Source organism: Quercus lobata, chromosome 8, assembly GCF_001633185.2.
Source record: "Quercus lobata isolate SW786 chromosome 8, ValleyOak3.0 Primary Assembly, whole genome shotgun sequence".
Lineage (NCBI taxonomy): Eukaryota > Viridiplantae > Streptophyta > Magnoliopsida > Fagales > Fagaceae > Quercus > Quercus lobata.
In genome coordinates this window covers 19,304,235-19,311,836 of record NC_044911.1, presented here as the reverse complement: position 1 = coordinate 19,311,836, position 7,602 = coordinate 19,304,235, and positions in this window count along the sequence as shown.

Below are 7,602 nucleotides of genomic sequence, written 5' to 3'. Positions count from 1 at the left end.
AAGAATAGCATTGAAATATTGAGATTTTAGGCTTCATTGGGTATGGTTGAGTAAATTTATTAGAAATTCAGACCCTTATATGCTATGGTATAATATAATTTGCAGTGAAAGTACATTATTCTTTGTCTAACCAACACATTTGTGCAACAGATTGCTATTTGCAAATTTCAACTTTGATTATAACTTTCAAACATAGTTTTTCTTTTCCTTGACAATTCCTAAACAAGAGAATTGAGAAATTTCACAGATGCTTCTCCTGCGCAAAAACCAACAATTAGAAAAGATACTCAGCCTAAAAGAATAAAATAAAATTCAACACTTTCTTTTTTTTCCTGCTACTGCTAGCCACAAATTCAAGGACCGTGGGGGCATATTATCCTCACACATCCCAGAAAAGTGAAGAATGCCACAAACCCCACCAAATGTCAGATTGGTACAATCAATAGTTAAAAGATAGGTACCAGGTTTTGCTTTCTCTTTCAGAGACTGGATTTGGACATTTTTAAAGTTGGGTCCGTTTAATGTATATCTCTAGGTATACATTTTATTATTTATTTTAAGAAATTTTTTAAAGAAAAATTGTATTTAAAAGCAATAAAAAAAAAGCTAATTATTTTTTATATAATTTTTTAAATGATTTATTAATATATACCAACATATATATTAGTATGAGATCTTAAGCTTTGGCGCCGCGGTCAAATTGTGGACTCAAGTTAGGTCTTAAATTTTAAAGACAATTTTTTATAATTGAATAAAAGATTTTAAATTTAATTCTTTCTTATACTAAAAACTAATTGATATCATAATCTGATGGTAAAAAACACATGCGTATAAATAATTTTTTTTTTTAAAGTTTGACGGTCAAGATAGAATTTACCTAAGAATCATGCCTAGATGCCAATCACGAGTGGTTTCCATGAAACTTTCCACGCTTTCAGATAGATAGATAGGCTTTGACATTTGATTTCTTTCTTTGATAATCGATACCTTACTTGCACGTGTGGTCAACGTCACAGCTATTTTCCCTTTGACAATTACTGCACTTTTCTTTTTCTTCTTCTCAATTCAAACTTCAAACTCGTAGAACAATTTGAACCGTAGAAGTTAATGTATTACCTATAGGGCCACTCCACGTTTGCGTGTGTACAGAGATTACAATTTTTTTTTTTTTTTTTGGGTTATATTTTCCTTAGTTTCCAATAACTTATTTGTTGAATAAAATATATAAGATATATATTTTTAAAATTTTTAAGTTAGATGTATAACAAAAAGCTTAATTGGTAAAATGTTTAATAGTTGAAATTCTTTATAAAAAAAACTAAGGTTAAAACATTTTTTCAAATACTCTAAGATTCAACTTTATTGTCCTAGAGTGGATATTTTGAATATGCTTTTTGGGGGGATCAAGTCAAATATTAAAATCAAATAGATGTTGAAAAGAAAATCAGTTAGATGATTATGAAGATAAGTATGGTTGAACTTGAATCGAATAATTGATTTTTTAAGTTTAGCAAGTTAGTACAAGAATACAATTCATATCTCTATGAAAAGGCATCTAAGAATATTAGAGAGACGCTTTCCGAAGTGATTGTTTGGTTTGGGAGTACTTTAAAGTTTGTGTGATTGAAGAAGTCAATTTCAAAGGTACAACTTAAAGATGGGAAATGTTGTGACTATAATATTTTTACAACAGGTTATAGGTGGTAAGTTATTATTGGTTTTAATTTAAACTTACCACTGAAATTATGTTTTTACCAACTAGTGATAACTTATTACTTAAAATTTATTGTGAAAATATTATAAAAATCTTGTGGACATAGTATTTCTCTTTAAACATATTGTAAAGTGGCATTGAATATCATTTTAGGGGTGTTGACAAAAAAAGAAGAAAAGATAGCCAAAAATTGCCTAATCAAAAAAAGAAAAAGAAAAAGAAAAAAAAGATAACCAAAAATTTTATTAAATAAACTTTACAAACATATATACCAATTTGTAAGAACAATGTTTTCCTCCAAATTTGGAAGAATTTTCCTCCAATCCATTAAGTGGTGATTTATGAAGGATTTGGTTAACGGACGCTCTTAGGATATTTGTTAATGAATCATTTAAAAAAAAATTAATACCATTTTTATGGGAAATATAAAAAAAATGTCAAAAAGATCAGTTACTTTTTTCTTTTTTCATAAAAAGTTTCTAAAAATATTTCCTAAATCAATGTCTTTAAGCTTAAGGTATCGATTAACTTTTTCTATTTATAAAACTATCCATATATATTATTTAAACAAGTCATATAACTCATAAAATGATCATATAACTAAAAGTATAAGTAGATAGTTTTTTAACCACCACATAGTGGATTGAAGGAATATTGCTCCAAATTGATATATATGGTTGAACTTGATTCAAATAAATTATTATTTTTTTGATAAAATTGATTTCAAAGTTTAACTAATTAATACCTCTATGAAAAGGCATCTAATATTAGAGATGCTTAATTTCCGAGGTGATTGTATGATTGAGTGCTTTTAAAGTTTTTGTGATTTGTGTGTGTGTGTGTACAACTTAAACATATTGCAAACTAGCGTGGACAATATCATTTTAAGGGTCTAGCGAAGAAAAAAAAAAAAAAAAAGTAGCCAAACAATTTATTAAATAAACTTTACAAACATATAAACCAATTTTAAAAAACCGAACAAAAACAAATTATCAAATTTATATTTTATATGATTAATTTGACAAATTTTGGTAGTACCTTAATTAGAAATTCCCAAAGCCTTCCAAATGAAGAAGTTATGTGTATTAATTTTAGTCTCAAAATATGACCAACTATTCCAAAAATATCTTTTAAGTTAGTTAACAGTAGTATCGATATTGTTGGATTCAAATTATAATTGGCGGAAATGAAATTAAGAAAAAAAAAATCTAAACCTATTATTATCCTATAAAAAATATAAAAAATAAAATAATAAAAGAACCTAATTATTAATTATCACCACTATGCATTTGGCTTGGCTTTTTTTTTTTTTTCTTCCTTATTTTATTTATTTGTATATATACAATTTCTGAAACCCTTAATTTTTTAAAATTATGATTATATTTTTATCTTAACTTATTTTAAACCAAAATAAATGAGTGAAAATAAGTTTATCAAACCAACATCAATAAACATACCCAACTTCCAAACTTGCCTACAAGGCTACAAGTAGTGCCAAGTCTTCGAAGTTGGAACAAGCAAATTGGAATAAGTGGCAAGATGAGGAAGACCATCCAAAATAAGTGGATTGAGTGAGTTTGTTTTTTTGTCCCTTGTCCCGACAATTAGGGACCATGTCCTAAACCCATTAATTATTGCAATAATTTTGACTCAATTAGAGCCCTAATTAAGTATTTTCCTACTTGGGAAAGACCAAAACCAAAGCATACTCTTGCATTCTACACTCACTCTATTACTTCTCATTAGGGAAAATAAATAGTCCTCAAATAAGCATGCACAAAAAAAACAAAACAAAAACAAAAAAACTGTTTTGGTAGTTGGATTTGAGTTTTCACGCTTGCGCTCTCTGCCGACAGATTAGTCGATAAATATCAAATATGTGGAGAGCTTATCAACAAGAAGCAATATGATATTAGTTGAGGGCCAGGAAAACTAATTCATTCATTCATCATGTACACATAAGCTCACATGTGCCTGTCTGCTTTGTGGGTCGACAAAAGCATGCAATATATAGGACAAATAAACTTGGGCTTTCTAGACTTCTAGTTCCACGACAAAGGCCACAATGTTTGTAGATATTGATCGTTCAGGAAGATAAATATCTTGGATGTTTGTAATAGCGTTAAAATGAAGTATTATTGTACCATAGATATATATAATTCATACACATAATTCTTCTTTACAAATAAGTTTTCTTGAAAGCAACCCTAGTTTTCAGCAAAATAAATAAAATGAAAGTAAACCTAGTTAGCAAGATGAGTTCCAGTCCATTGGTAAAATCACTTGTATTCATATAAGAGATTTAGGGTTTGGATTACACAAAAAATCAATTGATGCCTTGAATTTTAAAATTTTAGAATTTTTTGTTATAGAAAAATTGGTGTCTTAACTTAATAATAAATAGAGAAATAATATATCTATAACATTTTCACAACAAATTCTAATACAAGTTGTTATTGGTGGAGCAAAAAAGTAATTTCAGTGGTAGGTTCAAATTAGAATCAATAACAATTAACTCACTTATGATTTATTGTGAAAATGTTGTAAACGTAACACTTGTTGGGGTGCATGGCTGCACCTACGAGTCCAAGCCCACATGGGACTCTAAGTTCTTATTTAATGAATCATATTTCAACATGAAATAGGTGAAGTTGGTGTACAAGACTTCTATTCCTAATTACATTAGGAATAGTGTAGGCGGGAGACCTTTAATATAAAGCATTGATGCATGTGGTTTCATAGAGACATATAGAGAGATTGAAAGAGACTGAACAGTGAAACATAGTTTTGAAGCCGATTGAAGAAAAAAGAATAATGCTTTGTGTGGCACTGAGGGAAAAAGGAAAATGTGAATTTTTTTTTTTGCTCAAGACACACAAGGAAAATAAATTGAGGTTTTCTATAGGATGGTGTAAACACCTCATTTTGTACCCCTTACGACTCGAGCTCCCGTTCCCCAATAATGCCCAAATTCCAAGGCCCAATATTGCTTTAAGGCCTAATCAGATGTTAAATTAACTTAAGATGTGTTAAAATGTAAAATATAATTTTTAATGAACAAAAATCTATTTTTGGAAAATAAAGACCAAAGAAGAACCATGGTTTGCGTGGAAAATAAAGGCCAAAGAAAACCCATGGTTTGCGTATGTAGGCACAAACCTGCGTATGCAGGCCACACGTTGCGTACGCAGGCACAGGTCTGTATACATAGCTAGGGTTTTAGAGACATAAAAAATGCAAATTTTCTGCATTAAAGATTGAGGTTTGGAATGAATCCCACATCGTCTGAGAACCGTTCCAAACCCCTATTTTTCAACTATATAAAGCCTTACATAGTACCATTTTCAAGAGACACAAAAAATCCTAAGGAAAAACCTAAGATTCACTAGTAATAGTGAATCAAAGAGTGAGTTTTTCAAAAAACATTCTCAATTCAATTTTATTTATTAGGGCCTTTTTTGGGAGTTTAAGATTACTAATCACGTTTCTATTGATTTGTGAATAGATTGACTGAGGGGAATGGTCAAAATTAAGCTTGAAAGCTTCCTTTTTTTAGGTATTCTTTTAAAATTTTCTTTTTCCATTTCTGCCTTTAATCTGTTTCTTTATTTAGTTTATGTTTATATATGTTTGTTTAGGTTAGTTTTATGCCTTTTTTTTTTTTTAATTTTATTTTAAAGCACGTTAGGCTGTTAGATTTAAGCTTTCAAGTCTTGCTCTGTTTTTCTGCTTGTCTATTTTCTGGGTTAGGGTTCAGGCGTGTTTGCGTACACATACTTTTGTATGCGCATACAGGCTCAAAGTATGCGTATGGATACAATTGGCCTGCATATGCAGGCTTAAGTATGTGTACACATACAACTGGCTTGCATACGTAGGCTTATGTATGCGCACACATACTCATGCCCAGAAACCTTAATTTTGATTTTCCTGTTTCTTTTGCTTTGTTTGTTTTACCTAATATGCCTATGTTTTAACCTTTTTATATGCTTTTGAGTTTCTTTTTCTTTGTTCACATGTTTGTTTGTCATTGTATGCTAGATTAGGGTTTATCTTTTTATTCCTTAGTTTTAATGCTATGTCATTCATTCACATGTCCATTCATTGATGCCATAGGTGCTGTGATGCAATGAGGTAAGTAAAGGTAAGTCATGCATTCACATGTACATGCATATTGTTTGATAACATGGTTTGGTGATGAGCATGAATATGTTTGGTCGAACAACGTGTTCTTAATGATCTTCATGTTCCCAATGTGATCCTTTGATGTTTACATGTTGCTGTCTTGGATGAGATATATGATATGATGCTAGATGAATGTTAGGTGGATGATATGTATGATGATAACATGTTAGGAATTATGCTTCGATATGAGATGCCATGATAGATGTATGCTAGGGTTTGTGATGAGATGATTGCCATGATAGATGTATGTTAGGTTTTCTTGACGAGCATGATTAGATGAATGGTTAGGGTTTAGGATGAATGATGTCATGTTGTATTCTTAGATGTATTCTAGTATGTGTGTGAGTTAGAATACAAGTATTGAACATGTTTTTAATAAGGTTAAGATATAAGACACAATAATGGGAGGCCAACCTTAGAATTGGACAGTCTTGGGTGCCTAACACTTTCCCAATATCGTACCTAAACTCTGAACCAATACTCTGGTAGTAAGATCAATGGTCCTTCCTCAAAATGATGCTATATTCATGGTTCCCAAACCATATAACTAGGTGACAACTTGACATTTTCCGTTGTGTCCACAGACGGTTATTTGGGTGCTACAACCACAGAGAGTTGAAGTATTCATAGTGGAAGATCTTGTTACAGGGTTTTGTGGTGAGCTTGTATTTATTCCTAAAGGTATTATTGTATTTTCCCAATTTATTGTGAACTCAGGTTTTGGGTATAACTTGAGTGTTGTAATCTCTATTTTACTATAGTGGATTAATCGGATTTGTCTCGTGATTTTTCCCTCTACCTTGGAGGGTTTTCCACATAATTTCTTGGTGTTCTTGTTGGTTGATTTTTTTTTTTTTAATCGCTTCCATAGACTTCTATTTTCACTATTGCTTGGGTTATATTTAATTTAATTCACACATAGACAGGGATTTTTCCCAACAAGTGGTATCAAAGCATTGGTTGTTGAGTGTGATTATCTTGTGTTGAATTAAATGGAAAATATAAATATGAATATGAGCACTATGATTAAACTCTCGACATTGAATTATTCGATTTGGAAGCCAATTATGGAGGATGTCCTTTACTGTAAGGATTTCTTTGACCCTATTAAGGGTGATAGTGCTAAGCCAAGTGAGATGTCTAATAAAGACTGGGAGAAGTTAAATAGAAAAAGCATTGGATGTATTAGACAATGCATCGATGTGAATGTGTTTCATCATGTATCTCAAGATACTAATGTAGAAGCTCTTTAGGAAAAATTGAAGGGTCTCTATGAAAGAAAGACGGCTCAAAATAAAGCTTTTGTGGCTAGAAAGCTTGTGAATTTGAAGCTTAAGGAAGGGAGATCTGTTGTCTAGCATTTGAGTGAGTTCCAAGACTTGGTAAATCAGATGGTTACAATGAAGTTGATAATTGATGATGAGCTTCAAGCTTTATTGCTTCTGAGTTCCTTACTTGACAGTTAGGAGACTTTGGTGGTGTCACTTAGTAATTCTACTCTAAATGGTGTGCTACAACTTGTAATGGTCAAGGATAGCTTGTTCAATGAAGAAACAAGAAGAAAAGACAAGGGCAAGGATAATGCACAGGCTCTTGTCACAGATAACAAGGGGAGGAGTAAGACTAGAAATTCTAAGGGGCATGGTAAATCCAGAATTCAGTCAGAATCAAAAGGAAAATTCAAGTATTTCTACTGTGACAAA